This window comes from Heterocephalus glaber, unplaced genomic scaffold (genome assembly GCF_053883595.1).
Source record: "Heterocephalus glaber isolate CG9 unplaced genomic scaffold, H.glaber_assembly_v1.0 deba00001719, whole genome shotgun sequence".
Lineage (NCBI taxonomy): Eukaryota > Metazoa > Chordata > Mammalia > Rodentia > Bathyergidae > Heterocephalus > Heterocephalus glaber.
In genome coordinates, this window is record NW_028258432.1 from 5,138,500 (window position 1) to 5,157,423 (window position 18,924).

The 18,924-nt window shown below is 39.7% G+C and overlaps 1 non-coding gene across 1 annotated transcript; it reads right to left on the minus strand.

Moving 5' to 3' along the window:
• Positions 1–2,922: 2,922 nt before the first annotated feature.
• On the minus strand, positions 2,923–3,044 carry LOC147821737 (U5 spliceosomal RNA). The gene has a single exon (XR_015446640.1). It is a non-coding gene; the product is annotated as a U5 spliceosomal RNA (small nuclear RNA).
• Positions 3,045–18,924: the final 15,880 nt, after the last annotated feature.

An 18,924-nucleotide genomic window follows, 5' to 3' on the forward strand; every position in this document is an offset into this window, starting at 1 on the left:
TATTCAGACTTCCTAAAGACCATTCCTTCCCACTCCACATCAGTACTTTATGTTAAAATTTGTATGAGTTATTCCTATTCTGAAGTTCTGTGGACAGGTTAAGTTTCTTGCCTTCTTAGTTGTAGTACCCGTAAACCCAGTTTTGTTGTTCTGGAAGCCTGAATATAATAGGCTCCTTTACCACAATAATGCTCCTTTAGCATCTCAAAGTTCCAGAAAGAACATGCTGTAATGTTGTTCTGCCACACATATACCTGAAAACACATGTCTGAGGACAAGTTAATGAAATGTTAATTTTCTCTGGCCATAGCAACTGAGTTCTCTACAAGCCTTCTAGACTCAAGGGCTGGCATAGGAACTAGCAAAACTGTGCTTTTTTTTCTTTATTGAATGCTTGTGGAAACACTTTTTACATCTCTTTCTAAACAGTGATGCTTGTTTGACACATTTAAAACATCAAATAATAGGCATACATCATTGTACACATGAATATGCCTCTCCTGCTAATAAACAGAATCACCACAAATTAAGGATATTCATTCTTTTCATACTGACTCACTTATCTATACCAGGTAGAAATCCTCTGTATGCTGTGTGCCTTGTTTTGAAGATCTGGTGAATACCTAGGATCTCTCCTGACAATTCAGTTCAATGAATCCACTGCATTGTTTATTTCATTCTTTATCTAGTTTTATCTAGCTGCCCCTACTTACAAAAACTAGCAAGTAGAGTTACTGGGTTGGTAGTGTAAACTAATCAAATGCTCATGAATGTCCAATGATGACTTCAATGAATATTTAGCGAATTTTTGTTGGTACATGGCTATTTTTTTACCTAATTGTAAAGTTGCTCTGTTTGGTGGTACTACTGACAACAATCTTTCTTAAATAATTCGCTGTTTTCCTTTTCAAACATTGCAAGCCATTATTTTATTTCTTCTCTTTTGGAATGTATGAAAATATATTGTTTCAGGAGGGTCATTTAAACTATTTGGTGTGTATCATGCAGAATCTCAAACAACCCTTTCAAATTTGAGGCTTGGAGCCAGCGGGTAAGCGAAGGTACCTATTATGACTTGACATTGCTTCATCTTGAGAAAAAAGAAAACATCAAAATTGTTTCTTAATCATTATTTCTAAAGTCTTCAAAGCATGACCTTGTCTTTAGTGACAATGATGAGAGAGAGAGAGAGAGAGAGAGAGAGAGTAAACTGATTTAAATCAGAAGTTCTCACAATGGAGGCTGTTTCTATCCCTCAGGGGATATCTGCATGGGAACAGCTGTCACTCTTATCTAGCTGGTAGAGCCCAGATCTGTTGCTAAACATCCTACAGTGCCCAGAACAGTTCCCTATAATACAGAAGCATCAGTTCTCAAACGTCAGGCCCTGGCCTAGATTGTACCCAGAGTTCAGGCTCTGTTTTGTTTTTGGTTTGGGGGCTCCAGCCCAGGGCCTGGCACATGCTAAGCACAAACTCAGTCACTGAACTGTGTGTGCTCCACACCTCTCAGAGGCTGGTTTCTGGCCAGTGCTTATTAGGTAGGCCCTGAACTGTACTATTAGCAGAATTACCCCCATCCTTTGAAAAAGTAAAAAAGCAGGGATACGTGGATTCTTTTGTCAGTAGTAGCTGATGCTGAGAGATGATAAGAGACACCCTAACTCTGTGATTGTACCCACATGAATCTCTCTAGATTGGCCTTTCTGTTCCATAAAGTTTTGGGGTGAGCAGACTCATAGAGCAATCCCTGAAGACTCATCTAACTTCAGGCATTCGGACCTGGATAGCTTTTCCTCTTTATTTTCTGAACTGATCTGACTGTGGATTAGTATTATCTTCACTCTGGCTTTAAAGCCATAAGTGAAGATAGCTATCTAGAGCACAGCATCTGTCGTATCAGTTAACAACCACAGTCATCATCAGACATGCAACAGGATCTATCTACTCACTGTGCCTTAGATTATACAGTCCATAATAAGTAAATTTGAATTGAAAAATGTTTTTCCTTGAGTTTATATAACACATTTTGACCTGCTCAGGCCAGCAGAAAGCAAGAAAAGAAAACTTTAAATAGATTTAAAAAGTGTTTAAATTCAGTGCAAACAATAACCCACAAAGTATAACTTTGAAATTCCAGGAAATTTTGAAGTTTGCGTAAGGTTTAACCACTTATTATATTAAATTCTACATGTGTAAGTATTCAATTGTTTTGAAAGCCAATGTTCATAATTATGCTCTTTTACAAGATTTTTGAATAAATATATAAAGCTTATTTCATTCACTGTCAAATATTGCAGTTAGGAATAATACCTATAGAACTATATTAGATGGAAATAAGTCTGCCAGGAGGCTATCTAAGGTGGATAAGATTTCTCTGCTGGAACAAGTTATAGATGACACTGTATGCTTTGGCAGAGTCAGATCGCCTGGTTTGGAATGTTTTCACCCCTTCCTTTGGGGTAAATGTGTACAGGGAGTATCCTGCCAGGTCATTCAATTTTGATATGTCTGGTTCCCTTGTGTGTGAAATGGTAATAATAGAATTTGCCTCATAGATATTTCTTAGAACAATGTATATGAACAGGTTTATGTATACTTTTTAATCAGTATTTGCTTAGGAAATGTTGCTATGTGTGGCAGAATTTTGTTTGAGAATGGCTTTCATCATTCCTATTAGGGAGATTATGGGATAATAGCTAACCTCCAACCTCAAACTTTGCAGGGATTATGGTTTCCTATCAAGTAGTAACTAAAAGTTATGCACGGCCAAAGTTACATAGATCAGTTTGTAATTCACAATGCTGGGTTTATCTCAACAAATTTAACCTGAGAAAAATATAGTGATGTGATTCACCTCATTAATAAAGGGAGAAAAAATGTATGACCATCTTAGAAGATGTGTCATAATTTTGATATATGATTTCAAACAAAATTCATGATTTGTAACAAGTTGAGCTACTTGGACATAGAAGGGATCTTTCTTCACGGAAATCTTTAGTAAAAGGCAAAAGATTTATATAATCTGAAGAGAAACTAGAGTATTAGAAGGGATCTTTCTTAACTTGAAAAATGATATACCAGAATGTAACAATAAACAAACCTAGGGAACAAAAGAAAAGCTATAGAGGTAGCATTAAAAATCAATGAGAATTGTACTGGTATAAACATGGGTATGCTGGGCCGGGGATTTAGCTCAGTGGTTCCGCTGCCTGCTGTGCAAGCACAAGGACCCAAGTTCGATCCCCGGTACCAAAAAAAACCCCAAAAAACATGAGTATACATGTGTCCCTGTCATGTGATGTCTTTAACTCTTGGGAAGACACTTAGAAAGGGTATAGCTGGGTTAAATGGAATTTCTATTTTTAGTTTTTTGAGAAATCTCCTTACTAATTTCCTTAATGGTTGTACTAGCTTACATTCCCATCAACATAAATCAGAAACACAAGCTTAAAAATTGCATGGTTTGTCTTATATGAAAACTCATAATATAAATAAAGAGCAAGGTAAAAGACAGATAATATGAAAAAAGGACATAAAGTTTTGCAAAAGAAAAGGGGACCAAGAGATAGAGGAAGGGGATGGAAAAGAAATTGTACCAACTCCCCACAAGAAATGTAATCATTATGTACTGTCAGCCTGTACTAATAAAAAATAAAACTAAAAAATGAATGAGAAGGGCTGGGGATTTAGCTCCGTGGTTCCACCGCCTGCCTTGAAAGCACAAGGTCCCGAGTTCAATCCCCGGTACCAAAAAAAAAAAAGAAATGAGAAAAACAAACTGCTAATTTGTTAGTTGTGCTTCTTTTACTACCTGAAAGAAATTTGACGATTTTTTTCTATAATCCAGAAATTTTCAGCAACGTTTGATGAAAAGTCTGAACTGCTTTAATAAAAGTCAAAAACCTTAAATACTCCATATTTTACTAATAATATTTCAAATACAATCCTATTGTGTACAAATAGTTATATTGTCTATTCTAAAAGAACTAGTTGTCCTCTAGAGGAAAAAGAAATCTAGTCCATTCCTTACACAAAAATAAATTCCAAATACACTTCAACAGGAAAGTGTAAAAAGTAAAATATTGAAAACTAGAAGAAAATATTGGAAAATATCTTTCTGATCTTGTAACAAGGAAATATTACTTAAGATAGGGAAAGAAAATACCTTATCAATTCACCAAAAAGATGACAAATTTTGTTATATTTTAGCTTCTGTATATTTGTTATTTAACTTCAGCACAAGAAAAAGGTATCTAAGAGAAAGATAAAAGGGAATCAATTGTTACATTTATAACCAGCCACAGATAAGTATTCAAAAGTTGCATAAGACATTCAGCAAATTAACAAGTAAAAGATAAACTTAGGGGAAAGTGGCAAAACATAGTGAACAAGTAGTTCACAGAAGAAGAAATACAAGTGGCTAATAAGCGCTTGAAAAGACATTCTGACTAGTAGTGCAACATAGCTAAGAATGATAAAATATTATTCCCTACCCATTAGCTGGGCAAAGTTTCAAGCCAAGCATTGGTTGGCGGCTGAAGAGGAATCAGAACTGGTGGAGATGGAGAACTGAGACAGTCACTTTGAAAACTGTTACAGTGTGGCCAGGGATTTAGCTCAGTGGTTCTGTGCAAGGTCCCGAATTGAGTCCCCAGAATCAAAAATTGTTATGGTGTGTATGTAGATGTCCCCCCAAAGCCCCATGCAGTCACAGGTGGAGCTTTTCAAAGGTGGCTGGATCTAGAGTGTGTGATGCTGAGGTTAAGGATGTGATGCTGAGATTGATTCCTGGTGCAATGCTAGAACTAAGAGTACTCCAACCTGGGTGTGAGTGCTACCTGTGCCTGCACAGAATACAGGGAACAGAACAAGGGCTGCTGTTATCACTGCTTGGTGCTTCACTGCTTTGCTGCCGTCCTGCCTTCTGCCTGCCATGAACTGTTTCTTCTCTGTGATGTGCTTCTACTATGCCACCCTGCCTTGGAGCCAGCCAACTATGGACTGAAACCTTTACAAAATGTGAGCTGAAATAAACCTTTCCTCCTGTAACTTTGGGTGTTGGGTATTTTGTCTCAGCAATGAGAAAAGTAACTAAGACTGAAAGCAACGTTATAATGGTTGGAATATCTCTAAATTCTGTGTTTAGGTACCCTATTGTGTGTCCTTATGGTCATACACAAAGATGGTCAATGGATGTCCATTACAGCATTTTGTACCAGTAAAAAGCTGAGACAACCTAAATGCTCATCACCATAAAATGAACAAGCATTAAGATTCCTGTAGCAGAAATGTTTGTAATTTTTTTGTCCTTAAGTCATGGCACCTGGAACAACGCTTGGCTCATACTAGCCACGTTATATGCATGAATAAGTAAATTCTAGTAAGTTTATGCCATGTTATATTACACAGCAGATAAAATAATCTACATACCGCTGCCTGCCTCGCAAGCACAAGGTCCCGAGTTCGATCCCTGGTACCAAAAAAAATAATAATCTACATGCATCAACATTAATGAATCTTAAGGAAAGTGGCTTGCAAAAGGACTGATGGGGTATAATTCTCTATATATGAATTTTAAAAGTGCACAGAACATCAGATGTTGTTGATGCTTCATAGATATTGTACACATCTTGAAAATACATCCACAATTCACCCACTTCTCCACACATCCATGCTACTGACAAGGCCAAGTCATTCTATCTCTGCCTTGAATTTATTGTGCTGTGCTCTTAACTGGTCTTCCTGCTTCTTCCTGGATCTATTCTCAAAACAGGAGCCAGAATGGTCTTGTTAAAAGATATATCAGATCATGTCACTCCTTTGCTCAGAACTGTCTGATGGCTCCCACCAGGGCAACTTTTTACCATGGACCATGGGGTCTGCCCTCACCTGCCCTTTCCAACCTCAACTCCACCAAATTTGTTTGTGGACCAACACCTTTCTGTTGGTCCCTGAACCCACACAGCTCTCATCTACCACTGCGGTGGCCTCTTTCACCTGGGACTAGTCCCCAGGTGCCTTGCTCCTCCACCTTCAGGTCTTCTTGAAATGTCACCTTTCTAGTATATTGCTCCCTGGCCACCTGATCCAAAATTGGACACCCTCCCTGTTCTGCTTTCCTGCTTTGCCTTTTTCCAAAGTGCTTCTTATCATCTAACAAACCACATTTTAATATTTTGCCGATTGTAACACTCTTCCAAATGTCACCTCCATGAGGACAATGACATTTTTTAAATTTGTTCCTGAATTCCAAGAAATGAATACAGTGCAGGACCCAGAGGACACTCAGAGCAAAATAGAAACCACAGAGGTCAGGATGCAGACCTGGTTGAAGACAGCCCTAGGGACCAAGGAAGGGGCATGGAATGCAGGGATGACTTCACATAGAATTTGCACGGTTTCATATTTTAATACAAAAAAGATAACAAATATGGTAAAATGCTAGCAGTAAACAAATTTGGGTAATATATTGTTATCTGGTATTACTCATATTCTTGCTTCAAACTGATTAATAATATAAAGTGCATAGTAGCTTAGATAATGGTTGCTAATCTTAAGAGTATAGCTTGATTATTTACTATATCTGTTTGTTTATTGCAGTACTGGAGGGCTTTTGCACTGACCCACATCCACAGCCCTTTTTATTTTTTATTTTGAGATAGGGTACCACTAAGTTGCCAGGCTGGGCTTGAATTTATGATACTCTTGCTTCAGCCTCCCAGAGTGCTGGGATTACAGGCACGGCATGGCACATGACACCATCAGCAGGATTGATGACATTTTATATATATGCCTAGGTCACCACCACCTAAATTAACATGGAGAACATGTTAAGGACGCTGTAAGAGTTTGCTAATTGCCTTCCCAGTTTATACCACTCTTGCCCACAATGAAGTTCCCATTGGTCACAGTTAACTGATGATTATGTCAATTTGAATAAGAAATGCTCAGCTAAATTGACTCAGCATAGTTCTGGTTGAGGAAGACCCACCCTAGGGAGGATTGTCTCCAGAATGGTATAAAAGAGAAATGAAAAAAGAATGCTTGCTTCTGTCTCCTCCAAGGAGCTCTAGTCTTCACCTTCACCTTGCAAGCTGTTGCCTGGCTTCCAGGGCAGGCTTTCCGGCCTCCAGCACAGACCCTTCACCCTTCCATCGCAGACCCTTTGGCCTCCTGATACAGACTCACAGGGGACATTACAGGGGCTCCAGGCCTTCCACTGGATCCTTCAGACCTCCAGCACACAGACAGACCTTTTGCACACTTTCCCTCCTGAGTCTGCGTGGCCATTATAGCCAATCTTGTAAATTCGGATATATTTGTATATCTTGCATTAAATCTGTTTGTCTAGTAAGCACTGACTCATACACTGGTCAAATGAGCCAAATTAAATCTCTCCCCTTTTAATCTCAGTGTTGGCTATTTTGTCCCAGTGACGAATACAGTATCTACAAATGTCTAGACATATATGCCTGTGAACATATGCCCTCATTTCTCATGGGTAGAATCCTAGTACTGAAATTGCTAAATTTTAGAGTAGTTAAATGCTTACATTTAGTAAAAATTGCCAAACAGTTTTCTAGAGTGGTTGCATGATTAATACCAGTGTATCAATCAGTCTTCCCATTAGTGGTACAAAATACCCAGCACTCACAGTTTTTTTGGAGAAGAGTTAATTTGACTCACAGTTTCAGAGGATTTAGTCCACAGTCAGCTGATTCTAGGGCAGAAACATGGAAAAGGGCATGATGGAGCCAAGCTGCTTACTTCATGGCAGCAGGAAAGCAGAGCACACAGAGCGAGAAACAGCAAGATATAAACCCCAGTGACCTCCTCCTCCAACCAGGCCCCACCCCTCCCAGCACATTCAGCTAGGAGCACCAGTAGATTAATTCACTGATGGGCACAGTGCCACCATGATTCAATTACCTCCCTAGAGGTCTCTTAATCTAGTTAGGTCGACAATTAAAAATAATTGGCACAATCAGTGTCACTAATAGATAAGAATTTCAGTAACGCGTGCTATTCACAGTCATTTTTAATTTTAACTATTCTGATATACAGTGGTATCTCACTGTGATTTTGATTTGTGTTTTTCTTACAAATAATAGTGCTAGACACCTGCATTCACTTGTTGGGCATTTGTATATCTTCTTTGTGAAGTGTTTAATTTATTTATTTTCTTTTTTAACTTTACGAAAAAATAAGACAAAATTTCATAACAAAATAAGATAATAACAATAGTTAATACACTGTATCATTATGTTCAAAGTAGTTACTCAGAGTAGAAGACTGACAGAAGAGATTGCCTCTTACAAAGGAGAAACAAACAAATATTAGCACAAAACTTTCTTTTCAATGAACTAAGATAAACTAGTGGTATAAATGAAACAAATTAGCATATATATTAAAAAAGGTTTTGAAACAACAGAATAGGTAATTTGGAGAGCCATTTGAACCTCGCTCTGCTTCCTATTTATCTATCTTCCATTCTGCTTCTCATGCGCGCATATATATATATATATATATATATATATATATATATATATATAGTTTCTCACACAAGAGAAACCACGTGGTATTTAAGCTTGTGTGTTTGACTTATTTCACTTAACATTATGGTCTCAAGATGCAACCATTTACCTAAACTTGAATGCCTCAAATTTATCTTTCTTTATGGCAGAGTAATACTCCATTTGGGGTAAATACCACATTTTCCTTATCATTCATCGGCTGATGGACACATGTACTGTTACCAAGATCTAGATATTATAAATTGAAGTGCCTAATTTAAAAATCAAGGTGTTTGCCTTTCTAATTATCTGTAGGAATTTTTCATCTATTCTAGAGAAGTTTGTGTCAAGGTGTACTGTGAATTTCTTCTCTTGGTTTGTGGTTAGCTTTTCTCTTAATGGTATTTTTGGTAAATAGAAATTTAATATTTTGATGAAATCTACCTGCATGCATTTGAGTACTTGAAATATTTTTAATTAAAAGTTTACAGAGAGAGAGAGAGAGACAGAGGCCTTTCACTTTTTTTCCTATTTAGGCAGTTCAGGGAGTGACCAAAATGTGGTGAATGTAAATTTTTTAAATTATTACAATAAAAGACACATTGTCATTAATCCCCCTCCTTTTGAACACACTTATTCCATCATTCTTGCCACTTAATGAACCAGTTTGTAGAGGTTTCGGTCCATAGTCAGGTGGCTTAAAACAGGGTCTCATGGCAGAGAGGCATCACAGAGGAGAAACAGTCCATGGCATGAAAGACAGGAGAGAGAGAGAGAGAGAGAGAGAGAGAGAGAGAGAGAGAGAGCCACCCAGGGAGAAGGAAGGGAGATATACTGTTTCAGGTAATGCCCCCAGGGACCCACCTCCTCCGACCAGGCTTTACCTCCCAACATCACTCATCAGTGGACTAATCCACTGGTTATTATCATGGCCCCATGATCCAACCACCTCCTCCATTAGTGTATGAGGCTTTGGGAGGACATCTAGATATAAGCCATACCACCCTCTTTCATGAATATCTTTACAAGTCATGATCAACAATGTGTGAACGCTGCTGCCTAGTGCTAGCCAATGGCAAGGCAGGCTCCTAGAACCACTGTGGTGTGTTGTCTCCATCTCAGTCACTGAATCTGGCGCCATGTGATTTCCGGCTCTTTCTGAAAGTCAAAACGACCATAAAGGTTTCAAATCAATTCAAGGTATCAAGGCAGCCACCACAGTGTAACTAAAGACACTCATGAAAAAGGTCTTCCAGAACTGCTTCAGAAAGTAGCCAGGATGATGGGATATCGGTGTCTCAAGAGAGGAGTATTTTGAGGGGCATTAATGGCTATGGGTCTTGCAGTGTAATATATATTTTAAAAATTTAAACTCGGAATTTTCCCATCATATCTCCTTTGAACGGTCCTAAGGACCACACCCCCTCTTTCCCTCCTTCCTTCCTCCCTCGCCTCTCTCTTTTCCCCACCCACATTATAATATTAGCCTCAATTTACCTGCCAGACCAACACGGAAAATAATTTGTAAATAGGTTCTTCTCCCTGAACGCTTCCCCTCTGGCTCTCTGGGTACCAACTCTTCAGGCAGGGCCTCCCTGCAGCAGAGGAGGTGCAGGTGGTGTGCGGGAGACTGGGGTGCAGGGCCTGGACCGAGCCCAGCGACCCTGTGTGAAACAGGAACGGAGAAGCTCAAATTGCACAGCCGATCCGCGAAGGCCGCTGAGGCGCCTGATCCACCAGGTTCTAAAAAGTCCACCAGGACCGCGCTGGGGAGAACTGGGCCACCAGGCAGGGAGGTCCCGGATGCACACCCGCAAGCTAGAATAAACATCTCCTCTTCTGCCTGTGACTAATTTAAGTCTTTCTCTTTGCCTCATCAGCTTGGGGGGAGCAAAGGAGGTAAGAGACCTGCTGCGTTTGAGCTGCGTGCTGAGGAGGCCCCGCTCCCCGAAGGAAGGAGGCGGAAATGAGCGTTCGCGCTACTTCGTGAGCTTTCCATCCAGTCAGACTTAACAACCCCAACTGCTGCCTGGGCAACTGAAAGAGGAGATGGAATTAAACTCCACTTTGTGAAGGCAGAAAAAAAAAAAAGTCTTCTAAAATGGAAATTATGCCTGCGACGAACTGCTGTGCCTACCAAGTCTTGCTTTTCAGTCTGCAGTCTGAAGCCGAACGTGTTCCAGACTGAGCCTCATCTACATATTTTCTACTAGCTCTGCAGTTGCTAATGCTCTTTCGGTGTAGATTTATATTATCTATGCACACATCTGTCTCTGTCACCAGATAGAAGCTTCTTCAGGGTCAAGACTGTGCTTCACACTCTCCGTACCAAACAATATTTTGCTAAGATATGCTCAATAAATAACTTTTAACTAAATCAACACAAAAGTCCTTTTCTAAACATGTTATACGTGAAGAACGACTTCTAACCACCTTAAGATCAAGGACCACTTCCTGTTGGAAAATGACCTCTTGAAGGTACAGTCCATGACCCTGCAGAATAAATATGCAGAGGAAGAAAAGTAGATCTTTGCTCAAAACCTTTACACAGAGTGAGTCTTTTAAGACTCATCTGTTATAGATGTCATGGCAGAAATCTGTTCCTTTGTAATTTTCACTGGGAAATTCCTTCGGGAATTTCTTGCATCTCACATGTAAACTTTAAGAGAGACCTTAAGTGGTGTTTTTTGCTTTGGAAAGGTGGATGTGCAGAAGTCTGGAGTCTCTGGTCTCCAACAAAAGGCTTCTGTTTTCCTTCTGAAGGTAACTCAAAGGGATTGATTTAATCCACAAAGCGCTTTGTCCATTGTCTAAAAATTCCCTGGATGTCTCTGCTCTCCTTTGAATGCTTTTAACTGCTGTGGTGTTATTGGCTTATCAGGCAAACATCAAGCTCCAGAGAGAATGAAATTTACTCTTGAAGAAGATAATTCCTAAGTATCAATAATATTCATTCTCAGTAGATTAAGTAAGCACAATTCTGACTAACATCCAGTCTGTCATTTTATGAAAGACAGTAACCAGGACTAGGTAAGCTAGAAATATTTTCAGGTAAAATTGAGATACGTCATGAGAAATAGATTAGAGAATAATACCAAATAATTTATAAAGGAGAAAAAAAGGTAAGATCGTATAGTAAAGCATATCTTAGAAAAAAAATACATGTTAATCTAACAGAATCAAGGGGATCAAATTTGAGAACCGTGTCATTCCTAACAGATATGAGTCATTTCTTTATTTGGACCGTTCTTTTTTTGGCCCCATGCTGTGCCACGCCTCAATGAGATGCCAAGAATGGCCACCAGTTTAATTAAGGTACTGAGCCCATCCCCTAGGATTCTCTAAGGGCAAGGCTAGCCTTGAGCCAATTTAAAAGAGACATAGTGTTTGCCTTTAGTTTCTTACTCTTTGTTTTACAAGCTTCTCCAAGCCCTTTTCATCACTCTAGGGCTCATTTTTGAATTCTAGGCACCAAAATCTAAACCTTACTTTACAAATCATATGTCCAGTTAATGTGGTTGCATCTCACTGAATGTAAGTGAATGTATCCTCTTCATAATGGTCAGCTTGCAGCACTGTAAAATGCCGGAAGCTAGGTGGCTTACATAACAGAACTTTATTTCTCACAGATCTGGAGGATGGGACTCCAAGATCGAGGTGCCAGCAGATTTGGTGGCTGGAGAGCATTCTTCTCCTAGTTTGTAGGCAGACACCATACTGCTTCAAGCTGTAAACTCTTTGTGCACTCACGGGGAAAGAGGGGGCGAACTCTCTGGTGTCTCTTGTAAGGGCACCAATCTTATCATGAAGGCCCCTATTATTCCCAAAGGCTTTAGCTCCAAATATTATCACATTGAAGGCTAAGGCTTCAACATATGGATTTGGAGAGTCCACAGCACTCTCCTAATAGTATTCATATTTTAAAACTTATCTATTTTGACTGAAATATTTGGCTGACTCCTGTTAAGCCAATCAGAAAAAGATGGCGATGACTTCCTCAGTGGAAGATGGTGCTTATGGGACCTTTCTTTTACTGCACAAGTAAAGCTACCCCACATTTTATTAATGTTAGGAATTTGAGGTGCTACTTATTAAACTGTAATTTTTTTGAGATGAGAGTCTCACTGCTATTTTGTCCAGGCTGGCCTTCAGCTCCTGAATACAAGCACCCTCCTGCCTCAGCCTCCAGAAGTAGCTGGAGCTACAATCATGTGCCTACATCCAGCTTTTAACTATAATCTTGAGACAACTTCAATTATAATAAAAAGGATGTCTTGAGTTGAGTCAGATACTCCAGGGAATTACCATCTGCTTCTCCAAATACTCCTTTTGGAATGCTTGGAGTAATATTTGTAAGAGAAATAAGTTGTTGTCACTGAGAGAGTCTACATCAAGGCACCAAAATGATCAAAGGAGTGACCAAGGCCTTGAGATCAAAAAAGCAGGTTGTGTAGGGCAGGTAATGATAGAGAGGAGAAATTCAGTACTTGGTAAGATTATACAAATATTTAAAAATATTAACACTTCTTTTTGCCTGCTTGGAGGTGACATAATGTGAAATGGTAAAGGTAAAACTAATGACAGAATAATGGAGCCAGAAGATCAGGAAATATTCCTGACAAAAAACAATTGAAGTTTTTGCAAAATTATGCAATGTTAAGCCTGAAGTCTACCATGCCCACAGCAGCCAGAGTGCCTCTTCTTTTCTGCAAATCACTGTCTTACTCGCTGTCTTGTTTCTATTGGTCCGTGATTTAATACTGACTAATCCGCCTTCTTCCACCTGTTACCCAAATGCTTTCACATGCTTATGGGTCCCATCCAAGGCACTGTACCTATTTGCTAAAGTGCAGGTATGGTTTGAGCATTCCCCTCAGAGTCTGTGTGTTGGAGCCTGTGGAGACAGTGGTGGAATTGGGAGGGGCTCTGGCATTGTCCTACTGGGAAGTCACTGGGGGCAGGTCCTTTAAAGGGATTGAGGTACAGTGTTTCTGTTCAGACTTTATGGCCTCAGTCATTCTAGGATTTTTCCTTAGAACCTAACTAATCATTGTTCATGGAAACCCCACAATTTCCCAGAAACCTTCAAATATCCTCGGCAATTAATTTTTTGGGAGGAATTTTCAAATAGCCAATCCGAGAGCGTTATTCAGTTCTCCTTGCTGCTGATTGGCTGCTACCCTGTAACCCATCTTTGGCAGATGCACCAGCATTTCTCCATCACAACAGGTTGCTGCACTGCGTTTAGCTCTCGCGAGTGTTCTCAGTTTTGTTCTTCTTAAAGCCCTAACATGCTTAAAATGCCACCAAAACATCCTGCACTTCTGAGGCTTTATTAATACAGCATTTTATTAAAGTAAATTACATAACTGTGGGAGACATAGCATATTTAGGATTTAAACTATAAAAATAGTCATTTATAGACATTTTTTGACCATATCTGAAATTCTGTTTTTGGCAATTCTCAGGTGCTCTAGGAATGTAACCCCTGCAAATTTCAGGGGTCCACTGTATTTCTTGTGGGACTCCAAATCAGTTCTTATAAGTCTAGACCCACCTGCTTCTCTCTGCTGCCTGATTCAAGATGTAACCAACTGGCTCCTACATGTATTCTCACCACAGTGTGGTACCATCCAGTCCCTCCACAGAGGCTGACCAAGGGGGCCATCCAGCTTTCAACTTTGAACCTCCAAAACTATGATCAAAATAAGCCTGTTTTCTCCCCAAATTAGTTGTCGTGAATAGTGTTTTATTGTAGTAACACAAAGCTAGCTAATGTACTATGTATTTGAGCAGAAAATGGTTTGTGTAGCAAAGTTATATAGGTGTAGGCAAATAGGAAAGCATTCAAACAGTTGCCATCCCTGTATGGGTTCCATATGCAATACCTTTGCTAATCCAGGAATGTACAGTTTAGAAGAACAGAATTTTAAGAAATAGAGATGTCCCACTTTTAGCAGATAGGCTTAGATGACTTCTCTCCAAAATGTACAAGCCAGATGGTTGGGCAGACACTAAAACCCAGGTTTTCATCAAAATGAACTCTTATCAGAGAGCATTATCTTTTTCTTTAAAAAATTGCAATAGGAAGATGCTGAATCAGCCTGCTGCAGACAGGTAGGTCTGTGCACGCCCTGCCGAGGTCCCGAGAAGCACAGAAGATGCCGAATCAGCCTGCGCCCTGGGAGCAATCCACTGGACCTCCCACCCCCCGCTCCTCTGTACAGCCACCTGGTTCCACACTACAAAGACGCAAGGACACCAGACCAGCAGACCACGGTACTGAGTCCCGCTGCTCCCGGCCCAGAGGTAGGGGCTTCTGAGCTGCTGTCCTACTGCTCCTGGTCCAGAGGAAGGGGCTTCCTGGCCACCATCCCTCCTGCTGCTCCCAGCCCAGAGGAAAGGGCTTTTGGGCCACCTTCTGTCCCACTGCTCCTGGCCAGAGGAAGGGGGTTCCGGGCCACCATCCCTCCCACCGCTCCCAGCCCAGAGTTAGGGGCTTCTGAGCTGCTCTCCCACTGCTCCTGGATCAGAGGAAGGGGCTTCCCAGCCACCATTCCTTCCACTGCTCCCAGCCCACAGGAAAGGGCTTTTGGGCCACCATCCCTACCGCTGCTCCCGGACCCTGTCCCACCTCTCCCAGCCCAGAGGAGGTAATCCGTGCAGGCGCCAACATCCCCCCCCACCACCACAGCTGAAATGAGAAAACACGTAAATAAGTCTCAAAAACAGACTCCCAGATCACCTACAGCAACCCGAAAGGGAAATGAGATGGAACACTCTGATACTCAACCACCTGGACCCACTGAACTGGTAACAAAAGGGGATCTGGAAAAAATGAAATCAGAAATAATTTCTCAGATAACAGGAGAAATTGTGCCCCTAGTGCAAGACATGATTAATACATCTAGAGAGGAGCTCAGGAGCATGATGGAATCCCAACATAGGAAACAAATGGAATCCATAAAACAGATGCAAATAGATTTCCAGGACATGAAAAGCTCCATTGAAAGTCTACACAGCAGAATGAGCCAATGTGAGGACAGAATTTCAGATATAGAAGATAAGATTGCAATTAGTGACCAGGAAAAGAAAAATTGCTTCAAAATTAAAAGGGAACATGAGAAATCAATCCAGCAGCTGCTAGACGATGCAAAGAAGAATAACATAAGACTGATTGGAGTCATTGAAGAAACAGGAGAGAGTGGAGATGACATAAAAGATCTCTTCACAGAAATAATGACAGAAAACTTCCCAAGCAGGGGAAAAGAGCTTGACATACAGATAAGTGAGGCATATAGGACTCCAAAGAGCCTTGATCAAAAAAAATCTACACATAGACATATAATTGTTAAGATTTCAGAAACTCAACAGAAGAGCAAAGTTCTACAAGCAGAGAAAAGAAACAAATCACATACAAAGGAAAGTCCATCAGAATCACAGCAGACTTCTCAACACAAACCATCAAGGCAAGAAGAGCTTGGAGTGACGTATTCCAAGCCCTAAAAGAAAACAGCCTCCAACCCAAATTGATGTACCCTGCAAAACTATCTTTCAAAATTAATGGAGAAATAAGATACTTTCATGACAAAGAGAACCTTAGGAACTTCATGAATACCAAACCAGCACTCCCAAAGATTTTTATACAATATCCTGGGAACAGACATTGAGGATCACAACCCCAGGAAGCAAAGCAGAATGAACCCATCTGGCATGACAAGAAATTAAATGGAAAGGGGGAGAACACAACAAAAAGAAAAAGTCATGACAATGACAAGTCAATATGTTTCAGTTATAACCATCAACATTGATGGTCTCCATTCACCAATCAAAAGAAATAGACTGGCAGAATGGGTCAAGAAGCAAAATCCAACAATATGCTGCAGAGAAGAAACACACTTAATTCAAAAAGAAACTCATAGACTGAAAGTTAAAGGGTGGAAAACAATACTGCATGTGACAGGAACTCAAAAAAAAGCAGGAGTAGCTATCCTCTTTGCAGATCAAGTAGATTTCAAACCAACACTGATTAAGAGAGATGAAGAAGGACACTACATCCTTGGAAAGGGAAGAATCCAAGAGGAAGAGATGACAATCATAAATATCTATGCACCAAACACTAGTGCACCCAACTATATCAAACAAATATTACCGGACATGAAAAGTCATATATGCACTAATACAATTGTAGTGGGGGACCTCAAAACCCCACTGTCACAAATAGATAGATCAACTAGACAAAAAATAAGTAATGAAATACTAGAACTCAATCAAACTCTTAAACAAATGAACTTAACAGATGTTTACAGAGTCTTCCACCCCACAAAATCAAAATACACATTCTTCTCAGCTGCATATGGGTCATTCTCCAAAATAGACCACATACTCACACATAGAACATGTTTAAGTAAGTGCAAAGGAATTGAAGTTATCCACTGTATATTATCAGACCATAGTGCGATGAAATAGGAGATCCGTAACAAAAGAAACTTGAAAAATTTCATAAACACATGGAAATTAAACAACACACTTCTGAATAACCAATGGGTCACAGAGGAAATTAAAGAAGAAATCAGACAGCTCCTTCAATTAAATGGGAATGACAATACAACATATCGGAATCTATGGGACACAATGAAAGCAGTCTTACAAGGGAAATTCATAGCAATGAATACGCATTTTAGGAAAACAGAACAAGCCCAATTAAACAACCTGATGCTGCACCTCAAGCTTCTAGAAAAAGAAGAACAGGGCAACCCCAGAGCTCATACAAGGGAGGAAATTATAAAGATCAAAGGAGAAATCAATGCAATGGAGACTAAGAGAACAATACAAAAAGTCAATGAAGCCAAGAGTTGGTTCTCTGAAAGAATCAACAAAATTGACAAACACTTAGCCAACCTTGACAGAAAAAGGAAAGAAAAGGCCCAAATCCATGCAATTCAGAATGAAAAGGGTGAAATTACAACAGACGCAGCAGAAATCCAGAGGATCATCAATACCTACTTCCAGAACCTATATGCTAATAAGATGGACAACACAGAAGAAATGGACTGATTCCTAAATAAGTATGAATTACCAAAGTTGAACTAAGAAGACCTACAAATTCTGAACAACTCAATATTAACCAATGAAATTGAAAATGTAATTAAACACTTATCAACTAAGAAAAGCCTGGGCCCTGATGGCTTCACTGCTGAATTCTACAAGACATTTAGAGAGGAACTGCTGCCACTACTGTTGAAATTCTTCAATGAAATTGAAAGGGAAGCAATACTCCCAAATTCATTCCTGGAAGCAAGCATCACCTTGATCCTCAATGCAGAGAAAGACCCAATTGAAAAGGAGAACTATAGGCCAATCTCACTAATGAACATAGATGCAAAAATCCTTAATAACATAATGGCAAACAGAATGCAGAAGATCATCAAGAAGATCATACACCCTGATCAAGTGGGATTCATCCCAGGGATGCAGGAATGGTTCAATATATGCAAATCAATCAATGTAATACACTATATCAATAGAGCCAAGGACAAAAACCATATGATTATCTCCATAGACACAGAAAAAGCATTTGACAAAATCCAACATGGATTTATGATAAAAACCCTACAAAAATTGGAATAGATGGTCTCTACCTCAAACTGATAGAAGCCATCTATGAAAAACCAACAGCCAATATCATACTAAATGGTCAAAAACTGAAATCCTTCACACTAAAATCAGGAACAAGGCAAGGATGTCCACTATCACCACTCTTGTTCAATATAGTTCTGGAAATATTAGCCAAGGAAAATAGACAAGAGAAAGAAATAAAAGGAATAAAGAAAGGAAATGAAGAAGTCAAATTGTCATTATTGGCAGATGGCATGATACTCTATATAGAGACCCCAAGAACTCCACCAAAAGTCTTCTAGACTTAATAACCAAATTCAGTCAAGTAGCTGGTTACAAGGTCAACACACAAAAATCAATAGCTTTCCTCTACACGAATGACAGACTCATTGAGAGAGAAATAGGGCAAATAATTCCTTTCACAATAGCATCCAAAACACTGAAATACCTAGGAATCAACCTAACAAAAGAAATCAAAGGCCTCTTCTCTGAAAACTATGGCACTCTGAAAAGAGAGATTGAAGATGATATCAGAAAATGGACAGACATCCCCTGCTCCTGGGTAGGAAGGATTAATAGAGTGAAAATGGCCATACTTCCAAAACTGCTATATAGATTTAATGCAATTCCAATTGAGATCCCAGCAGCATACTTCATAGACTTTGAGAAAACAATCCAAAAATTCATTTGGAACAAGAAGAGACCCAGAATATCAAAAGCAATTCTAGGTAACAGAGACATGGCAGGGGGTATCACAATCCCCAACCTGCAACTCTACTACAAAGCTACTG